Genomic DNA, 23579 nt, shown 5'->3' with positions numbered 1-23579 from the left:
GTGAATGAATGGAAACATTGAGCAAAGAAGAGCTTACATATGTCTTGCCTGTGTGTTGTTAGCCTGCTGAGTGACTTTTAGTTGCAAAACGTACTGCTATAGGAAGTACGGGCCAGAATAAACAATTTGGAAAGGGTGGATACCACTCCAGGGAGAAGAGGGGGTTCTTCTAAAAAAAAACAGCATGGACAAGAAAATGCATACACAAAAATCTAACTAACATTGTGCTCCTCTTCATTTCCTGTTTATCTGATTTCTGTACCACCACTGTGCCACTGGGTGATTGCTGTGTACTGCTGATGCCATTGAACAATCAACCGTTGCAGTTCTTGGTGCTAATGACCATCTAAGAGGAGGTATGTGTTTGACAAGCCCCTCCCTGTTTTTTAATTGACATGTTCATTAAATCATTATTGAAAATTATATAATTATGGCATAGTTATTAATATTTATAAATTATTACCATGTCTTTAAACAACAGGATGACAAAACAATTTTTTTAAATGTTAACCAACATTATTTCTGTAAACTAAATGTAACAAATCTATAGCGCGCATTCATTGAACAAAAAGCATCTACCTGTACATATTTCCCCAGTGCTGTCGGACCACTTGCAAAAGTTTTATCAACTGTAGTGACCTTCTGCCTCCAACTATGCATTGCAGTGCCACGCCTGTAATTGCCCTTCTTTCTCCTGCTGTCAGAGTGATGAGACATGTATTTTCACACCCTAGAATGCTGCAAGTTTCTATTTGCTTCTATGTTATATATCTGATCTGTTGTGTATTTTATACTGTGGCAGTCACTGTCAATAGAGACTCAGGCTTCCTCTTGGCCGACCCAGTGTGCAGCTGAAAAGGCAACCAGGGGGACAGGTTGGTTTGGAGGCAGTCTGTTGCTAGGTGCCAAAAAAGTATCTGGCAATGTTGTTACCATGTTTAGTGTTCTGGGGAAATCCTCATGTCCAAGTGCTACAGTTACAGATGCCCGGATTTGTCTGATTTGTCTTTTGTTTATTGATAACACTCTTTCCTAATTTGGTGAATCCTATGCAGGTAATTAAACTCGGACTCACAAATTAACAAACTTCCAGACAAATTATTTTCCTGACTCTTGCCACAGCATCTATTATTTATTATTTTGCCAGATACCGAATCTGTTTTGGGCAAGCTGGTTACAGTCATATAGGCTGGTAGGCCCCAAAACATACATCAAACAAACATAGGACTGCCAGATCCGATGTACATGTACCGGTACATCTATTGTCATTTGGCTTACAGGCCAATCATAAATGAATGGGCTCCTAGGCCCCAGGAACAATCATGAAATAATAGAATGATCCATCCAACCTTTTAGGGTCAGCGCTGGTTGTGCCATGGAACACACAGCACCCCACCCCCTTGGGTATATAAGAGGGTGTGGCTGACCCCTTACAAATTACAGTGTATTATGGCAAACATCAATGTCAACAATAACTTCATTGGTACATACATGTACAATGTATCATAACAGTAAAGATACATGCCACATCTTGTATGTATAAGGAAGTGGCTATCTTCGAATCCTGTTAACCCCTTGATAACAGGAATTTCTTTCTGAAAGCCGACTCCAAGAATTCCAGCCTTGCTTGGCCACGAAGGCCACCTGTCAAACCGCAAATTCTCGGTTTGTGGCCCTGCGTGCTCTGCACGCTTTGAATTACACGGTGAAAAGGCTGATTGTTCGGTAGCATGCGGATCTACTCACACTTCCACATTCCTGTTGCCTTTTTTCAAAGTGGGGACTATTGTGAAGCTGGTGATTATGATGCAAATTTGGTCTTTTCATTTCTGGGCTACACACAAAGGCCAATGACCATATATACAAGAGCCAGGGTCTGCCTTCTTTCACCGTGTTTGCTCGAGCATGGGCCGGGAATAATAGCTGAAAAGCGGGTTGAGGATCTCAATTTTTACGGTGGGTCTTGCCGCGTCCCAGCGCAAAGGGGTTAGAAACGCCATTATAATTAAATATTCTTCAAAAAGGCAGGTGCTGGGGTGATGGTGGGCAAATTGACCCAGCTTGCCCAACAAGCTGTGACAGAATGATCCTTACATGAGAATTTCCCTCCTAAAATAGCATTGCCTTACAGAAATAATCTGACCCCTTGCCTGATTGGCTAAAACAGTGGACTGTGATTGGCTACCAGTTAGTGCACAGTAACTCTGATTGGCCCACTTTATGAATAATTAGTGCTAGAATCCTCTTCAGAATCCTCCTTTTGTGAAACCTTCAATTTTCAAACTGTCATAATTGCAAGAAAAGGGGGGCAGTTGAATGCAAACTGGTGCAGATTTGTGGGGATCTGTGGCAGCTCTCTGGAACCATGAATATGGCAGTGCAGATTTTACAGCATTCTTCTAACCACGAAAAGCTGCATACATGCTTGTGATCCCACCTTTTGCATAAAGAGTTGGGCTGAGTGCAGAAAGTATAACATCTGCTAGGAACTGTGTCCGCTGTCTAGGGCAGTGCACATAGGACTATGTGCCTATATCTAATACAGTAAGATTCTTCAAACCTTGCAAAGCAATAGATCTGTGTACCACCAAGTATAAAGAGTTCTGTCATAATACATGCATTGTGACAGAACCTCTTATAGGTGAATCCATTGTGATTTATAATTGGTCACTTAAGTCATCACTTCAAATCTTAGTAATTAACTTAATTATTACGTGGTGATAATTAAATAGTTATGAGGGTGCTACACTGAAGCTGACTAGGTCTAGCTTCAACCTTACGGACGGCCGGTGACTCAAACCTATGGCACTGCCAAACTCACAACCAGTGTTCTAGACGTATTCTAGATGACCGGCAAACAGAAAAGGCCGAGCTGCCCATGAGTGTTTTTTTTTTACTGTGGCGAAATTTCCTGAATTTGTGTCTTCTTTGGACAAGATACTAACAAAGCAGCCTCAAGGCAAAGTGATGTAGGCCCATTTGGGGAAATGTACCGCCGAAGGGATTGATTGCTTAACCTGCAAAATAATTCACCAAATGAATGTGACTGGACCTCTAGTTTCGGAACATACAAAATAATTCTGGTTTGTTGTACATGCAACAAAAGTAATTGAATGGTAATGAATGTGAACTGAAGTAGAACCATTTTATGATTTATTAAATCTGCTATATGACTGATTAGAACAACTACAACCCGCTGTGTTGCTGACTAACTCACGCACAAGGCTGCCCAATTTACTGTGTGGTTTACTAAAATGCTAATAGGATGTACAATGGGTAGTACGTGGAGCCTATTTGAATGCATGTGTGGTTTTCATCAGCTGCTGGTCAATCACATAAAACGTAACCACAAGAAAGCTGGGTCAGTCCGTGTTTACCACTGTTCACCTGAGCATTATGAACACCAACATCGCTCTCGACTCTTGGTACATGTACACTAGCTCTTGGTTGACATAACACACCTGTGAAACTTCTACTTCACTTGCAAAATTATCTCGTTCCTCACACCAACCAAGAATGGAATGTGGTTGACTAGCTCTTCTCTACGAAGAACAAACCATTAACTGTATGTGTGGCTTTCTACTTCTATTCCACACACCAACAAAGAATGGAACAAATTAGTTTATTCCCCGCACCAACAGAGAATGCTACAAGGCCAAATACCATGCCAAATACACACTTCCCGCCGGTGATAACCTAGTAGTTTTGATTGGCCCCTCCAGAAAGCCTTCGTCAACTATGAGGCGCTCTTTATGAGTTCCTTAGTACAAAAAAATCAAACAGAAATAATACATATATGATGAAATTAATACATATAGGACAAAACTAATAGCTATAGAACGAAAGTAACATACATATAGAACGAAACTAATAAATAGGATGAAGCGCCGCCATCTCGACACCAGACCAAACATAAAATATATAAGACGAAGCGCCATCTACCGACTAGTCGTGCCACACACGCTGTACCCAGCATGGAAAGAGTTACACAGAAAATACTTGATGGAGGAACATATGAGGAACATATCTGTGAAAAGGATTTTTGCTGGATTATTGCCATATACTTACAGGGCAATAATTTGCGAAAGAAAATAAAATCCGGCATAGCAGTGGTTAAAAAAGATCTAGAAACTTTCTGTACCCGAATCAGTGCAACTTTGAGATTCAGTGGCTTGGATGACATCATAGTTCTGCTCATGAATATGCAAATATGTATTAGCATAAAAACCCAATATGCATCAGAATATGGGTTAAAATTGCAAAAACAAAAATTTAAAATGAGGTTAATTGAAACTCAGAGATGCAATTTCAAGGGGCTTTAGTAAAATATTTCTTTTTCCAGGTTCCTTTAAACTTTGATAATTTAGTGTTTGTTCTGATATTCCAATGATACAGAAAATCTGCTTTAATTCAATTTCAATTCAACAATGACATTCATTTTCATAATGCCATGTATACGTCTTTACATCCTCAAAGTGCCTCTCTTAACAATAAACAGAATCACTAACTAACTCAAATTCTCCAAAAATATGTGACAAGAAAACTGAAAGAAACTGGCTGGTCCAGAGGACTAGGAACCACTACGACTAATCGCAGTTCGTATTTTGGGTATTTGTTCTCTACTACCGGAACCTCAAAATGTCATAACTGACTTTAAAAACATCTGACTTATGCCAAATAACCACCCGCCGATTCAGAATTTTTGAGCGTATCTGTGGGGATCACTCGCTGACTCCTGATGGCTATTGAAGAGAACTGTGCATCTCCTCTGTGCATCTTTTCCATCATTTATTTACTCCAGTATGTCGCAGTGAGTTATCAGCTACCCAGCGGTAGCAATCACTGTTCACAAAGAATTTCTAGGGTCTTCAACACCCAAATTACAGACTTCGATCAAAGTCCAGCTGAAATTAGAAAAACTGGAAGAAACTAAAATCGGTGTTTATAATATATAACAGACATCAAAGCTTACAAACAACAAGGCTCTGGCAGGGTATTTGATAAAGTCGTTAAGTTTTATATCAACGTGGCACACTATTACCCAGTAGGAGCGACTTACACTCCATTACCTGAAGAACTGGCAGTTAAAACAGCAATCATCAACATTCAAAACAAAAAAGATAATCAATGCATTTGCTGGGCGTTAAGAATGGCTCTAAGATTATATTCTGACGTCAAACATCAGCTAGCAACTATAACCCAAGTTATAAAATACACAATAAGAGAACGTCAATGTACACATTAGGCTACAGCTTAAGCTTTAAAAACGTGGACTTTCCCACTCCGATTTCACAGATTCCACGCATCGAATAGCAAAACAACTTAGCACTTAACGTATTGGGTTACACTGGAAAAGATGGCATCTATATACTTCACAAAACTAAACACAGGCAAGCCAGTCAATTCACTTTATTTCAATTGAGGTGAAACAGCCCACTTTTGTTGGATTAAAAGTTTCTGTCGGTTTATGGACGACGTCAACAATCACAACGGTAAATCATATTGGTGTTTTAATTGATTGTCTCACTTTCAAACAGAACAAAACTAAACCAACACAGAGAAGATTGCCAAGGAATGGACACAGCACCTTGCAAAGTCGAATTCCCTCTAAAGGGCGAACGTATTCTCAAGTTTGAAAACTACAAAAATAAACAAGACGTCCTCTTTGTCATATATGCTGACTTTGAATCTGTGTTAGAATCGCTTACGCCTGAACAAGTCAATACGCGGCAATTCTTACGCTGTCGTACGATGTAAAAGTGTGTGCGCGAGTCGCGAAACATACTGCAGCCAAGACGCAGCCATTCATTTCGTAAAATCACTATCGTGAGAAGTTCACACAATTAACGAAACATTTGCTGATCCAAAGCTCCTTCAATGGACGCATGAATTACAAAACTCCACGACAAGTCAGATTTCGAGAAAGACTTTTTCAAATTGACGAACTACTCGATATTTGGCAAGACGATGGAAAACGTGAGAGATCGAATCAACGGATACCTGCTGAGAGACCTACAGGGCATCAATCGATTCAATTGATTGATTTCTAAACCACGCTATAAATTGACTACACCGTTTAAAGAGTGCAATCTATTGTTTGTCAAAATGTATTGCATAATAACCCCATTGAATAAGCCCATTTATTGTGACGTAAGCGTGTTTGATTTATCCAAAACGTTAATGTACGATTTCTATTACAATACATTGAAAGTGGGCTTTGGCCCCGATGTTTGTTTTTTTGTATATAGAGACACCGACAGCCTGCTTGTTGAAATTCAAATCGATGACTTACAGGGTTATTTACATCAACAGCACAAGTTATTCGACCTTTCCAATTACCAATGGATATTTACTTCAGACTGTGAAAACAGAAGAAACCCTCAACTTGGTTTTTACGCAACTAAATTTAAAATTTTAAAAACGGTAAAATGATAACACCTTTGCCTATTCCTTAGGAGGTAATTCGGTATCCGCAGGGCAACTTGAAGTTCTTCTCGTGCAAAAGAACGCTTGGGGCCGTTTAGCAGATAATACAACGTTGGCCTCATTTTCAACTTCCGGCCACTGACCCATTTAAATTGACTCGTGCGTTTTTCAAGTTGACGCTCCAAATCAGATCTGTTGCCCTTTTAACAGTGCCGCCTTCTTGCTCACCTGAGTAATATAGGTACCTAACAACTGCATCTGTAGGTAGTTCGATTTCTCTCCTTTTGGGGACAGGAGCAGCCGGTAATTGCTTCACACAGTCCAACTTGACAGCTTCCTCGGGAACTGCATCAATTAATCGGGTCTTTTCTTTGTTTAACGCTTTATAACTTGTGGCAAATGTTCGACCCATCCCATGTTTTGCGTACCGACGTTTAACATTTCCTGAGCGTATTGATGACCAAACAACCTGTCAGCCAAAGTCCTGTTGAACCGTTCGACTATTCCTTGTGACCCATGAACACAGGGTTCGCCTACTTGAATTTCGACCTTGTTTTTGGTCAAGACTTTTTAAAATTTGCCTTTCATTTCTGACCCCGAATCTACCATTATTATTTTAGGCCAAGTCAAAGGTGATCTGTTGTAGATCAGTTTTATAGCTGCTGCGCTTTGCTCGGCTGTTTTACTCGTCAAAGGTTCAGCTTCTTTATACCTGGAACCCACGTCAAAGCGTATTTATAAGTCTTAACCACTTTGTGCCGGGGCACTTTTCAACGTTGATGATGCTGGGCTGGCATGACTATCATATTTTCCGTTTTCAAAATCCTTCAAAAATTCATCATTTCATTTAACGGTCGTTTATAGCCGCACAAAGTAATCTGTAGGCACTACTCTAAGTTGACAGGTGACCTTCATTGACGCCCGAGTATTTCAGCCAGGCCTGCAGCCTTGTAAACAGAGCCCAGATTGTGCGGTGTTATACAACTGTCTTTTGTTCACGCACCTGGCTCAGTGCACTGCTGACCTCTTTTCAATAGGGGCCAGATTAGCGTGCAGCGGTGCTGTGTGGCTCATCGCTGCGGTGGTGGAGGGCTTTTGTCCCCAGTGGTAATCCGCTTGCTCTCAATGCCCCAAACCCTGGTATACAGTTTCAAAATAACGCTGGATTATCACCACTTTTGAGAGTGAAAAATGCCGGTAATGCCCAGCAGCCTGGTCTTTTGTTCGGAGTTCGGTCTTTTGTAACAGGGCCCTGTTTCCTTTGTCTGAGTTCGGAGACCCCGGCCACACATATAAACCATACGGCTCCGATTTCGGAGTCCCCGACTGGTAGTGGTTAACCCTTGGACCTTTTCTGGTGCACTCCCAGGCAAATACAATATGTCCATCTGATGCGCATAATTGGGTTTGACCAATTCCAATTGTAAAGTACTCGGCCTGGACACATACCCGGGGGCAGGTAAATAAATTTGCCAAATGGCTTGCTTTTTTAGCCAGGTTCTTACTGTGGACTTATCGGCACCGGTCTTTTGATATAAATGATCCACAGCGCTTTTGGCACACGCCAATAGCCTTTGGGGCTGTAAAATAATTTTGAAAATTCTCTTTCCACTTTAAGATAAAGTGAAACTTAACTAAACTGATACGTCAATAACCCGACTAAAGCGATTCCGCCGAGAATCCACACCAATTTGCAAATTTTCTGATCTTCCGAAGGCACGTAAATATCTGACAACTTGGGCTCCGGCGGCGAGGGCAACACCTGTTTACCCGTCAATTCAGAATAAGCATGCAACGCTTTGTCCACGTTGACAAATGTAGTTTGACTCGCATGCTCTTGCCTCATGCATTCGATAAGAAACAAATGCACATGATTTTGTTCCCAGGCCTGTTTTGCTTGTGCCAATCGTTCCAGGGCAAGGTCATGTTGTTTACATTCTGTTTACGGTCATGTTGTTCATCAACCTTATTTTTAGATAAACTACTGAATAAAAAGTTGGAGCCCATGAATTGCCAAAGCATTTATTATAGCTCCTCTGACCATCATTAAAGCACTCGCCATTTTAAAATATGTGTTTTAAAATATGGACCAAAAAATCTAAGATATATTAACAGAAATTCAAGCCGATCAAACAAACATCGAAGGAATGCCAGGCGACATGCGAGCCGACATTGATCATCACGTGGACATGCTTTTAGAGATTAGCGACGACGATTAGCAGAAATGGAAGCTGAAACTTTTCGTAAGAGAACTCTAGACTTATTTTTTGCAGCAGGTGTGTCTTTAATCGTGTTGTCATTAATCTTTGTGATGTGGAAGTAAGGAACTTAAAATAAAAAACGTTTATAATGAAATATGTCGAGCCAATACACAAAAAAATTAAATCCCAGCCGCCAGTTGAAAATGCCCTGAGCTATCGAGAGCGAACGACGAGAAATCACCATTACACATAACCCAAGCACAATCACTGCAGGTCACACATTGAACATCAAGTTCCCTGCATTGGGTGTAGACGACTATGTTGTGCCTGGTACCGCAAAACTCGCTTTCGAACTCGAACTTGACGGGGCATTGGATGACAACTGTACCGTTTACAACAACATGGCACATAATTTGGTGTCGGAAATCAACGTCGATTTACAAAATTATCAGTTACCACGATGCTGATATATTCCACAATGTTAAAGACAATTGGCTGCCCCTGACACAGACTAAAAACATGGCTTACTTTGGCTGCGATTTTCCGCAGTCGATGCAAATACATTAGCAGATGATGGTAAAGATAAAGCGATTGCCAATGCTTATAAAAATCTATATGCTGTTCCGTTAGATATGCCTCTATTGACAGATCATGGGCCTTTTTAACTATGGGGTTTTAAAGAATCGTTGACATATCAATTGACATTTAATGACCATGACAAAGTTGTCAAATCGACAGACACGGCTGCAGAGTACGCAATTACGATTTAACTTTGGAATATGAAGCTGTGACCAATCGCGACCTGGCACAAGCTTTGAGAAGTAAACACAATGGCACCGTTTATTATTTGTTTGACCAGATTCATTCCTGAAAAAAACAAGCCATTAATAAATCGGACACTTTGTGGTACATCAACATTGATCAAGAGATTAAAAGTCTGAAAGGTGTTTTGATTCTGTTCAAAGATCCCACCATTAAAAATCCACAGAAATTTTATAATAAGCATGTAATTAAAACCAGCATCACAGTCGAAGGCAAACCTAATCAATTATATTCGCAAGGGCTGTTCGGATATCAGCATTTTTACAATTTTACAAAATTAGCAAATTCTTCGGCGATTTGGACACCGAGTCGGGGCGAGGAATTGTGAAAGATCTAATTTAACCGGCGTTGACCTAGGCAGCTATCTTAAAGACAAATTTGGCCTTGGGCTCGATTTCTGCAGTTCGGATAACAATTCGGCTCATGGGTCAGGCAGGCCTTTTGGTTCTGGTGGTGGCTTATCGATACAAATGGAGCGAAAAGCAGAAACTGTGGGGGCCCTTGTATATGTGCACATTTTTTATAACGGATGCACAGTTGACAGTAGAGGACGGAAAATTTAAGACTTTAATTAAATTTGATTTATTAAAATGAGTATGAGTTAAAATATGTATAAAAATCCGCATTGTGCTTTAATCGTGGGCAAAACTGGCATTGGTAAAACCCAATTGATCTTCGACCTCTTGGAAACTGAGTATCGATTTGCATTTGAAGTGATTGTGATCATATGCCCAACACTAAGTAAAAATAAAACTTATTTAGAACGACTATGGATATTTACCAACAAAAATGTATACCTATGCGATTTAGACCGTGAAAAACTTGAGTTAAACATAGTGCTGGAACTTTACAAAAAAGCGTTTGACGGTGTGAATACTTTGTTCATCATAGACGATTGTGCCGCTGATCAATTTATTGAATATCGTAAAAAGTCTAAAGGCAGCAACACGGCGTTCAATGGCCAGCATTATTTGCATTCGTGCTGGCTATTGACACAGAAATATAAATTCGGTGGTAGAAGACTTATTGCAAAAATAAGGCATGGATCGCATTGTTCCATTGTAAGGATCAAAATTTGTTTGAACAAGCGCTAGATGAAAATAATGTTATACCCGATGAAAAACGGGATCAATTCAAAACAGCATTTGCGAGACGTGAAATTTTCAAAGTTGATTTTAAACACGGAAGTTCCTGTAAGTTATTCACTCCAATAAAAATAAAAAATATAATAGTGTATATTATAAATAAAGATGGGAACGAAAGTCTCTAACCGCTGTCACAAAGAGAAAGATTTGGAATTTTTCAAAGTTTTTCAAATGGCAAATTGTGTACAAGTTGTATTCAATGTAATGATTCAGCAAAAATTTACAATACGCGTTGTAAATGTGAGCATGGCCGGCAAATAGACAAGTGCAGAGATTGCGGTGGATCTTCAATTTGTGAGCATAAGAAACAAAGACACCAATGCATTCAGTGCAATGGATCTTCAATTTGTGAGCATAAGAAACGAATGTAAAATTTGCAGTGATCCAATTAAAATTACGAGTAAATGTATTATTAACTAGAAGAGATAAACATAATCACTGCGGTGGATGACAAATACAGGAAAAAGGTAATCGATGACTTGCAGTGTCGTGTTGCTGGTAGCGACGTTTTGGCTGCTGGTGCTGCTAGCCTTCATCAGGCAACTCACCAGCAGCCGAAACGTCGCTACCAGCAACATGACACCGCGAGTCATTGATTATCTTTTTCCTGTATTTGGATTACTAACTGTCATCAAAATGATAAGAAATATAACTGATTTGACCCAGACCATTTTATTATTATATTATTATTATTATGACGCAGTGATGTAGTCAAGTACTTTTCGAGAACCAAGTTCTCTAACAAATATTTAACTAGTTAGGAGGGAACAAAGCTGAAGTACATCGGCATTTGATGGTACGTGCATAAAGGTAAGATTACAAAGCAACATGATGACTTCAGACCATCACTGTTTGATTAAAATTAACTTTTTAGGACAAAAGTACTCGGAAAGTACTCAGCTGGGTACTTTCCAAGTACTTTTGTCCTTAAATATTAAATTTTACACAACTGGGAGTTATATATAAAGGGTTTGCCCTTACCCAACGTATATTTATAAGCACTGTATGCTCAGTGCTTGCCCGAGAACTTGCGAAAAAACCTCACAAGCTTACTCGGGTGGGACTCGAACCCACGACCTCCTGCTTACTAGTGCAGATGTCTTAACCACTCGACCACCGAGCTTGCCGGGGTCGGCTGGCCGGTCTGAGTCAAATGAAGCAGCGGGTACCGCAAACTATTATCAAGATGTATTTTTGCGTTGGGGAGATGTTAATTATATATAACGGGTTTGCCCTTACCCAACGTATATTTATAAGCACTGTATGCTCAGTGCTTGCCCGAGAACTTGCGAAAAAACCTCACAAGCTTACTCGGGTGGGACTCGAACCCACGACCTCCTGCTTATGCAGATGTCTTAACCACTCGACCACCGAGCTTGCCGGGGTCGGCTGGCCGTTATATATAATTAACATCTCCCCAACGCAAAAATACATCTTGATAATAGTTCGCGGTACCCGCTGCTTCATTTGACTCAGACCGGCCAGCCGACCCCGGCAAGCTCGGTGGTCGAGTGGTTAAGACATCTGCACTAGTAAGCAGGAGGTCGTGGGTTCGAGTCCCACCCGAGTAAGCTTGTGAGGTTTTTTCGCAAGTTCTCGGGCAAGCACTGAGCATACAGTGCTTATAAATATACGTTGGGTAAGGGCAAACCCGTTATATATAATTAACATCTCCCCAACGCAAAAATACATCTTGATAACAACTGGGAGTGTCTGAAGTCTAACATTTATTTTGTAATCTTACCTTTGCACATTTACCATCAAATGCCTGTGCACTCTGGCTTTATTCCCTCTTACCCAGTTCAGTATTTTGCAGAGAACGTTGGTACTCGGAAAGTACTCGACTGCAACACTGTTATGAGGATTGCAAAATTAAGATTAAGAATTTATGATGTTTTTGGAGCAAAAATCTGATATGTGTTTGATAGAACGAATAGACAATGCGGTAGGCCATATGAAATCTAATTGCGTATGATGTTGTTGGAGCTGCAACCTCAAGAAGAAATCAAACAGACCTAAATCAACTGATGAGTAGATATAAATCTAGTTATTATTTGCTTAAAATTTGTTTTAAATTGGTGTAACTTGGCTGAAATAGTCTGGTTGCACCAATTTTTTATTTTGTTATAAATGAATGAGAGCTATGCTAGAATTAATTCAACTAGTTATCCAATTAGTTATTGCAATTAACTTGACGTTCTACACATGGGAATTAAAGTTACCATTTAGTCAATTTAAAAGCTACATAATAAAAACAATTATAATAAAAAACTCATAATAAAAAACTTGTATAATAAAATGGACAATGTCAAAAGCATACTCAGCGCAAAACCAGAATTCGCCGAACCTAAAGCTAACGTCAAAGACCGACTCTGTTCAGTAGTTGCCTCAGGCGAGTCCAAAAATATATATGGGCAAGGAATATTCCGTAAAAGATATCGAATCTTTAAATCCAGCTGAACAGTAAAATTATTCAATTTGTATGAAGTTTGTTTTGGCAAAGAAATCGTAAAAACTTTGGGTAATTCGATTTTGAGCCTGTACGCACGACTTTTGGGAATTGCAACCCCTGTTGAATTTTTGGGATTCAGCGTTGATTTGAAATCGGATGAAGATCTACCAAGGATTTAAATAACGACCCTATAATCAGTCAATTGATGGGGCATCTGCTCAGTGAAATTTGTTATAAATACGGGGCTTACCTATCACCAATTGTAGCCACGTTGATAATGACAAAACATTTGGCTATTAATAAAATATGTCAACAGAAGAACCACCAGGGAGGCTGGCCAAAAGCCAAATGAAGCAACAAATTCAAACTGCGACGAAGAGTAAGAATCCAAAATGAGTCGAACAGGGCAAATGCCTGCCGGAAGATAACAAGAAAATGAAACATCGCATTTGGCAAAAGAACCGACAACAACTGCTCAAACAACCGTAACAACTGTTCAGCCGCACACAGTTCAAGCCACAGCTCCCGTACAAGAAGTTTTAGACATGGAATAATTTAAAACCACTTTATATTAAAACAACTATATATTAAAACAAGTATAATAAATGTAACACAAAATCAATTGACGTAAACGGCATTGCCAATACGGTCATGGTGCTGTTGTTTCAGTAATTTCAGTGGGATATGCCATGCTCAGTAAAAGGCTATTAAAAATTAAACATCTCGATCTAGATAAATTATCCATGGAAGACTCTGTCAAAATAACCGCTATTACCAGTGGCACATTATCTACGCAGGGCTGGCTCGTGGCGGTGTCATACCGGGTAACTTCAATTAAAAATTGATTTATTTATTATAAACCTTATAAACCTTAAAACCAAAAGAAGCTCCCAAAATATCAGACCAAGTCAGCGACATCGTAGAAGAGCTTACTGAAAATCAAGAAGTCCAGACGGAAGGGTTAAACTACCGAGAACGTGCCGCATTGGACAAATCTTTACAGATGTTAAAACGGAACTGATTTGAACAAGGGCAAATTGGACAAGTTGGACGCAAAGATTCAACAAGTCAAAAACGAATTAGAAGAAGTGGCTTCAGAAGGAGACCGTGCAGAAATTTAATGTCAGTTGAGCGATCTACAAGTTGAAAGGCGAGGCCGATTGGAAGCCATAAACAGAAACACCAATCAGATTCAAACACAGATCAATCGCATCAAAGAAACGATCAACGTGATAATGGATGGCAATTTAACGTTACGTGAAAAAATTAGAACTTTGTTTCAGGAACAGGACATGACAATTGTCAGTATTTTAACAGATTTCTCACTTGCTGTGAGTACCATCATAAGCTCAGTGGTAGCCGCTGTCAGGGCTGCTGGTAAACCTAGTCCAAATGTTGAACCGGATCCTAAGCCGACACTGGGTCCAGAACCGACACCTGCACCGGCTCCAAAACCAGGCGTAACCAATTAGATCAAACAGCAATTACAGAACTTGGCCAACGTATTGAAGAAATTAGGCCTGAAAGCACTTGCAGCATTTCCCGGTATAATTGGCAGTGTACTTAGTTGAATATTCAACGTAGTGAGTAAGGCATTCGGATGGGCCGCTGAATATTTGTGGACTTTATTTGTGGGTACCGGTGTTTCAATTTTGACTTATGTGCAGAAAATGTAAATAGATTAATTTGGGGCAAAAAAATATAATTCCGTTTCTCGAAATTGAGGAAGGGAATTTTTTTTATGCCTTTTATTTTTTGGTTAATACTTTAAGTTAATACCTTATACATGTACAACATAACGCCAAGTCCAGCGATGGCAATCATTCCTACCGTTAATGACAATTTTTCCTCATTGTGAACGTCTAATGGCTTAGGCGTCGTGGGTGGTAAGTTTACTTTAGATACAGGCTTAGGTTCTGGTTCTAGAACTTCTGGTTCTTCTGGAACAACACTTGGATTTATTTAAACTTGGAACATAACCCGTCTGCATGCCAGGCGTTGCAATCTGAAGATTGTTGTTGTAGCCTTCAAACGTTCCTATATGTAGATCCATGTCTGAGGGCTCCAAATATAAACCCAGCGCAACCACAAAATTCAACAGCGTTTTTGCATATTGCAACAATATCTTGAAATTGATTGATTGACTGACTGTTCATGGTCAGGCTCCGAGTTTATCAAAGATTCCACGATCGTTTTCGTCACCTAAAAATCCTTCTCGAATGAATTCCAAGGCAATTTGGCAGGCTTCCTGATAGATGTCGTTTTTTTCTCGAGTGAAAAGCATCAAATAAATTAGCGTGTTTTTCTTTCTCTTTATTTAATGCTTCAGCTAAATGTTGATTTCTAAACATATCTATTTGTTCTTTGAGGTCATTTATTTTTTCGTCAATAGTGTCGTTAAATTCTTCTAAATTCCCCGCTTCATAAGCTCAAATATAATCTCTTATTATGTCATAAAGCAAAACCAGAGTGTCTGCCTCTATAATTCTGACAACGGCACTGTTAGTTCAAGTACTTCTGTTTTACTTTTAATAACATTTTGACTAGTATATTCAATATTTGCTGGACTTGGTGCTGGTGGGTTGGGTGCTATGCGCCTGCGTCCTTCTTTCTGCAGGACTTCTTTGATTTAAGTTTGCCATTCGATTTTAGTGGATTTTGTAATATCACGGTTACGTGGGGGGTGTTGCCACCTTGACGTAGTGGGTCCGCTCAACTTTTAAATTGAGGACAGGAAACTGCTAAGTGACCACAGATTAATCAAAGAATAATATATGTATTCAGTACAACATGATGTTCCGTGATTGCATTTCAGATTAGATTTAATTATTCAATCCAACAATTATGAGACAGCATAGGCTACACTATAATATAAACATGGAGGAAGATCTAAAGTGTGAGTATGACAATAACCAGAAGTGTATTTGTTTATGAAGATGAGACTCCTCCAGAGTTGAGAATATAAAGTTAGGTTTCAAGGTGATTGTAAATTAAAATTTACTAAATTCCCAAGGGCATTATACGTTAACTTTTAATGAATTCCCAAGGGCATTGTGCGGACCCGCCTCTCTCCTCTGAGTAAATTATCGATGGCATTTTTTTAATTCAAACGTCTGCTTGCTTTGGGTCAAATAAACAGAATGAATGTGCTTGCATATCTATTTTATAATATAGCGGTTTTGAATTTATTGACAGTATCAGAATAGTGTTTCTCTGAGATTTCAAACAGGTATTTTACTTTTTGTCTTCCATTTCTTTTGTCATGTCTTGATAATAAGACTGCCACCAACGCCCCAAGTGGTTTGCCCCTAGAGATTTTACCTGCTAAAATTTGGTTTGATTTGTTTTCAACGAGACCCGCTTGTTCAGTAGTCAATTGAATGTCTAGTTGTTTGAATATTTTGTTTGTCTTAGATTCTGGCTTTTTGTAAACAAAATGCTGATTGTATTTCCCCCTACGTTTTCTACTTCAAAATCTGAATAAGGGGACAACCTTCTAGAACAATCGTGGCAATTCACAAATCCATCTTCTATTCTTTTATCAATGTGTTGCCATTCTTCTTTTATTTTCACCTATGCTCCTGGTGGAGGTTTCATGTCAAGTAATTCATAAATCTCCCCATCAAATGGCAAGTAATAACCATCCATGTTTATAATTACTTATTTGTTGAAGAGCATAAAAAAATCAGCTTATTCTGCCACGTCCATTAAATGTGCCTACGCAGCATAAACGTCTGGAGGCATAGGTCGCGCTTGTGGAGTCGCGGTTATTTCTACGTCAACATCCAAATCAAATTCAAAGTCGAGATTGGGTTCGTCTGGTGTTCTAAATCTCAGTCTTTTGTAGCAACCATAAACAGTACTTTCGTCTATGACAAATATTGAAAATTGATTCACCATTTAGATCTTCACAGTTGATGCAATATCTACAGTTGTTACAGTTATTACATTCAATGCAATTATGAGAAATGCTACAACAACTGTCAAAATCGATGCAATCTTTACAATTTTCACAAGTGTCGCATTTTTTGCAAGCGACACAATTTTCGCAAGTTTTGCATTTGTCACAAGATTTACAATACTAACATTTCTTACGGTCGTTACATTGATCAATGTGAATAGAATCTAAACATTGTCTAGAATCACAAGCATCTATCAGATTAATGGATGAATTGTGTTTTTGCAAAAGTACCAATTGACGTTGGTTTTTCGGTTTGGCATCTGTGTTTTAATATATAGTTAGAAAATTTTATTTTTTCTCAAAGCCTGGGATATTTTCGCTCACTTGGATTATGCGTACAAGCTCTGGGCTCGTAAAATCCAAACGGTAAGATAGAAGTAATGATGGGTAATGGTATATTATGTTGCGTTGCTCAGTAAGACTGTAAAAATGTTTCTTTTAATTTGATTAAAACCCGATTAATGGCCTCGGTCGTGGTCAGATTGCCTTGGAGTAAAATATACATGCTCCGTCAAATTCGTGTATAAAAGTCATTAACCTTTTAGCGCGGATTGGACTTCTCATGCTGTGAGTGTACAGCTGGTCTTCACACTTGATGAACTCAAGTGTGAATGTCTGTTGAACTGTATTCTTTTGCAAGTTATTATCTTGGATTTTGATGAACTTAAGTCACCAAGTTTCTCGATGAAGGATTGTCTTCATAGGTGTGTTTTGAGGATGACTTAATCATTACTGGAATGATTGGGAAGGAATCAAGGTCCTTCCTTGAAGACAGTGATGCACGTCCTGAATTACCTTGTCAAGGACAGCTGCATTTTTTGTTTGTTTCTGTCTCTCTGTCAAAGATGTCTGATCCTCTTGTGTTTTATTCTCCTCCCCCCAAAGTTGCAGACAACTGAAGGCCAGTTAGCCACATGGTCAAAGGTGCCCAACTGTGTTTGATCATGTTAAATTGACTGTCACCTGGAGCATATGTAGCGATGCAGATAGTCCAGACAGAGGCCACAGTCTTTCTATCATCATGACAACTTTCAAGCTGCCTTTTTGCTAGTCAGGGCCATTGTCAGACATTTGGGGATCAGTTAATTTGTTATGTGGACTCACCCATGGAAGAATAAGGTGTTTGGTTCCTGAAACAATTGCTGGCGTGACGATATGGGGCTGCGTTGATGATGGCACAGAAAGGTGCAGACCAAACTGTAATGTGGAACCGGATTTACAGCTCCTCTAGGTGGTGGTTAACGTTCACAGATACAGACAGTAACGAAGACGATGCAGACTAACAAATGTTGATAAATGATGGCAAAATATGTACATTCGAAGATGATGAAAACGGATGCACTTGGTGAAATGTTAACACAAAGAAATGATATTGTAAAGACAACCAAAACATGGCAAATCGTCATGTGTGCTTGTGTTCGTTGGAGTTTTGCTTCCTTCAGAATGCACTTTACCCTTTGGCATCAAAAGTATGGTGAGCGCACAAGACAAAAATTATGTGTCCCTTCTCTGATAAGTGGAAGCATATCGGTATGATGGTTGTAGGTTGTAGTCTTGTAGACAAATTTACAGTGAGAGGACCAGTTCTTGGATATTTGTAATGCACGTGGCATAATTCATCTTCACAGTACTTCAATGGCAGTTTGGGAAGGGGATCTTCGTGAGTGTTTTAGCTGCTTTCCGCATTTTCTGTTGATCTTGGAGGGCTAGTTGACTGTGATCTCTTTGGAGTGGGCTTCACAGACTATTCTCAAGGAAGTATGTGTCCACTTGGGATAACTAGTGGCAAAGTTGTGGTCTGGGTAGTGTATATTGTCATGCTGCAGGAAAAACTTTTGAAGGCCGTTCGTCTATCCATGCAGGGGTCACCTCCTACAAATAATTTATTCTTGTCTTCCACTGACCAACTAGACACTTCACTCTCAAAGACCCCTGTGGTTGCTGCTGATGTCATTTTTCTTGACTCCAACCCTCACATCGATGACGGACTGATATCTGATGAGTACAAATCAGCCTTCTTAGTGTACTCATGATGATTTTGTTTTTCTTGACCTCGGTTACTTTCTTCATGACTTCTATCTGTAACTGATATGCTGTTAATCCAGCAGATGACTATGTCTCCGACCACTGCTTGGGAGAAGCGAGGCCATGATCCTTTAGAATGTCGACAACAGTGGGCACTTGCGATGGATAATTTTCAAAGAATTCTCTGTCCTCCTTTTCTCCGTAGTTCCCTTCAAGCGGGAATGAGGAAGTCATCGAAAAGTACTAGTACTCATGGCAGTCCGGAAACTAATCTATGTTCAGATGACAATTTTTGGTGTGAAGAGAAGACCATCATCCGACCTGTAACAGTTGAGGAACTTCTTCAGAAATGGAAGAAGTTCCATTCGGACATTCTTCTGTCCCACAATCCAAAAACGAAAGATGTCATCCCATTCAGAGCAATAGCAATGAGGATTTTGAGTGTATTATGTTTTATTATCTGACCAAATGCTAATTCTGCACACTCCAACGTACATCTCAGGAGCTTGAATTGCTTTCCCAGTTTATCAAGAATAGTCTCCAAAACTTTTTTTGACCAATGAATCAATGGCCTGAGCTCATGGGTGAGAAGCTTCATCCAAATGTTAAATATTGCTGAGGCTGTACCATTAGAAATGCCAAACAGGCCAGCGAGAAAAGACATTGTTGGATCTAACATAAGTTTCAACAACACTGAAATTCATGCCTTAATTAAGCTTAATTGCTTAGGTCGTCCTGGTGCCTTTATCTGCTGGGCATCAACTGTTTTTTTATCACCATACAGTACCTCATTGGTTGAACCTTCGGTTCAAGGTATTAGAAAACAGGTTCCAGTTTTTCAACACCCTCAATGCCGGTAAAGTTACTTACTGAATTGTTATTTTTCAAGATGACACCTAAGATGTCAAATTCCTGTTCTCTGCCACTCTGCTGCTCATTGCACCCTGCACAGTTTGTGCAATAGTCATGATCCAACAAGGCAGTTCCTTCATATTGAAGAGAATCACCTGAACAGGCATCCCGCTGACCGGCATCAGAGACCACATTGAGGCCAGGAAGTTCAAGATTAGATCTCATCAATGCAGCGCAACCTGCATCTAATACTGGTGTCCAGCAATCATCTCCTATGGCCAACCAAAGTGTTCTTGTGAGTTGAACAGGAGCAACTGGAACACATGCAGAACTGGAATGAGAGCTTTCTCGAGGCAATGAAATACTTCATCTTCAAGATGGCTCCACAAACAGGTGCTCCCACCACTGCACTCCAGAACCAGCTGTCCCCTGGCCTTTTCTGCAGCTTTACACCTGCTGTTGATCCACTTCCAGTTGCCAGCACAGTGGCACCTGAGCACACCTGTAGTGCCCTCAGCCACTAGCACACCCAATCCTCAAGCTCCAGCACACCTGTTGTGCCCTCAGCCACTAGCACACCCAATCCTCAAGCTCCAGCGGTCACCACACCTTCAGCCCCCAACACACCCATCTCTCCAACAGTCGAAACACATGCTTCTCCAGCGGTCAGCACACCCATACCTCTAGCTGTCAACAAACCTGTTCCTCCAATTGTCAACTCATCTGTGCCTTTAGTTAGCAGCACACCCTTAACTCCCAGCGTCAGCTCAACCGAACCTGCGGTCATCACAACACCTGTGCTTCTAGTCAGCAGAACAAGTTTACGTCCCACCGTCAGCACACTCAAACCTCCCGTTCCCTCTACATCTGTTCCTCCAACCCAGAGTAGTGCCATCACACTTTGTGTTGTCACTGGACCTGAACCTGGCACTTATCTGCATGAAGGTAATGAAAAAATGTTGCGCCCAGTGTCTGAGTACTAGGCAATGCTGAGAGATGTACAAAGAAAATGCCAGGCTGACGATGAAGACCGTGGTCGTGTGTTCTGTCTTAATCTCTTAACGTGAGAGATCCCCAGAGACGGATTGGCAGGGAAAATATAACAGGAAACTCACGGGATAGTAACAATAAGAAATGCAAAATCCCAAGAGTATAAGGACAACTGTAAATGAAGATGCTAGGAATCTGTGAACACTTCACTACTATTAATCTTTCCAAAACTTATCATCATGCAATAGTACATGAAGATAATCACAGTTAGTGATTTATTTCTAAGGGAATCTATATAAATGTATCTTACAATGTTGTGCCAGTACCTCGGCCAGTAGAAGGGGATTAAAAGCTACTGACCAAAAAGGGGCTTGGCTGTAGGGAAACCGGACAGCAATAGATGGCTGTGCCTTAGACGAAACCTCACAGATTAAAGCCCTTCCAGCCTCCTGCAGGATGCCCTGTGAAGTCCTCCCAAACCAGGCCTTTTAGCTGATGTACTTCCACTTCAGCCAATATGTGAACAACAGCACATACCTCTGACCAATGCTGAAGCAATCCCTACTGCCTGAGTGGCCAGTCATGTAAGCCACCAGCATCCTGGTTCTCTGGGGGTTGGCATCGCTGACTTTCCAGATCCTGGCTACCTCCCACTCTCGGACCTGTCGATGGCCACCTCAATCTTTTCAAGGGTCTTTGTACCACACAGTCTCACTGGTGGCTGGTGGAAGTCTAAAATCCATTCTCAGTTCACTAATAGAGGACATTCTATCTGAATATGCAGGAGGTTTAGTGTCTCCAAATCGTAGCGTCTCCTGTGGAAAACTCTCTCACTGTGTAGCTCAGAAACAGCAGTTATCTTAGCCATGCTCTGCTGACAGTTCGGACTATACCATGATGCTTCGGGGAGGATTATGTGATTGCAACATTTTTGCATTAACAAAATCCTTTTTCTTTGATAAAATATAACGTCAAACGGATCTACTTTTTTATACTTTATACATGTACCTTACTCTTATTTTCCTCAATTCAGATTTCAATGCATTTTGTAAATTTTCGGCTGATGTATTTTTGCTTAGTATTCAGACTCCTTCAACATATGTACACACGGCACACAAAAAAAATTGGTGCCTGTTAATGGATATATTTAAAATGAAACAAATGTTTAAATAATGGTTGGCCAACCATTCTTTAAAATGAGCAAAATTTCTGTTCTCTTGAAAACAACAGCTGTCTGGGTGGAAATATTGTACAGGCTCACCAAGGTTGCTTTTTGTTTTTTTCGAAGTAAGATATGCAAGGATTATTTGGCAATCTCATTTTTGTGATTTTAGAAGTAGTGCAACCTACCTTTAACCACTACCAGCCGGGGAGTCCGAAATCGGAGCCGTATGGTTTATATGTGTGGCCGGGGTCTCCGAACTCGGACAAAGGAAACAGGGCCCTGTTACAAAAGACCGTACTCCGAACAAAAGACCAGGCTGCTGGGCATTACCGGCATTTTTCACTCTCAAAATTGATGATAATCCAGCGTTATTTTGAAACCGTATACCAGGGTTTGGGGTATTTAGAGCAAGCGGATTACCACCGGGGACAAAAGCTCTCCACCACCGCAGCCATGAGCCACACAGCACCGCTGCATGCTAATCTGGCCCCTATTGAAAAGAGGTCAGCAGTGCACTGAGCCAGGTTCGTGAACAAAAGACAGTTGTGTAACACCGCACAATCTGGGCTCTGTTTACAAGGCTGCAGGCCTGGCTGAAATATTCGGGCGTCAATGAAGGTCACCTGTCAACTTAGAGTAGTGCCTGAAGATTACTTCGTATGGCTATAAACGACTGTTAAATGGAATGATGAATTGTTGAAGGATTTTGAAAACGGAAAAAATGATAGTCATGCCGGCCCAGCATCCTCAACGTTGAAAAATGCCCCGGCACGAAGTGGTTAACTTACAAACTGTTGAAAGCTGTGTGTAGTAGTTGATGTAAGGTTGGAATGAAAACTTGTTTTTTATTGAAATTATCCCTAAGGTGAAATCAAGAAGAAAAAGAAGGAACAGAAGGAAGAAGAGGTTAAAAAGGATGGTAAAAAGGAAAACAAGAAAGGCAAGAAAGAGGTAAGAACACTGTAAACCTGTAAGAAAAAAATCACCTGTACCAACTCCAACTCAAGTGGCAATCCACATACACATACAGCCTGCATTCTTTAAAAAAATGCTGTTTCATTTCCCATTATCACATCAGTAATTCACTTTGGAACACCTATTGCAGGGTATGATTCCTACAAATTTATTCAGATTTCAGGATTGTGATTGAAAAATGTCTAGATTTTATAATCACAGCCCGTAATGTGGACAAACTAGGTGTGTGTGTATTGGGTCATATATATTTATCTCTGAGCAAACTTCACCCTGGTGGTAAATGTGACACAGAGGCACTACATTATTCCATGTTCCACAAGCGTGAGCGTGATAATGAATTTCTTCTCAAGCAAACTTGGCACGCAGTAAAGATGTTTACAGGGACCTATGTGTGCAAATGCACATTCTTTGCATTCACAGTAATTTTTCAGATGTGCTTTTTATTTCTAGTTTCAAAATAATGCAATGCATTTGGATGAAGGGGAGACGATGGGCTTTGCAAATTTACAGCTAACACTGATTATTTATTCCATAATAAACCAAACGAACCAACCTGGCAAACTGC

General features: G+C 40.2%; 1 long non-coding RNA gene across 1 annotated transcript; it reads left to right on the top strand.

The window, feature by feature from the left end:
* On the top strand, positions 1-22994 carry LOC147795048 (uncharacterized). Its single transcript, XR_015424162.1, has 2 exons — positions 1-356; positions 22905-22994. It is a non-coding gene; the product is annotated as an uncharacterized LOC147795048 (long non-coding RNA).
* Positions 22995-23579: the final 585 nt, after the last annotated feature.

Source organism: Acanthaster planci, unplaced genomic scaffold (genome assembly GCF_054643075.1).
Source record: "Acanthaster planci isolate LZ-2023a unplaced genomic scaffold, COTS_SCS Contig199, whole genome shotgun sequence".
Classification (NCBI taxonomy): Eukaryota; Metazoa; Echinodermata; class Asteroidea; order Valvatida; family Acanthasteridae; genus Acanthaster; species Acanthaster planci.
This window is presented reverse-complemented; position numbering and strand designations above follow the sequence as displayed.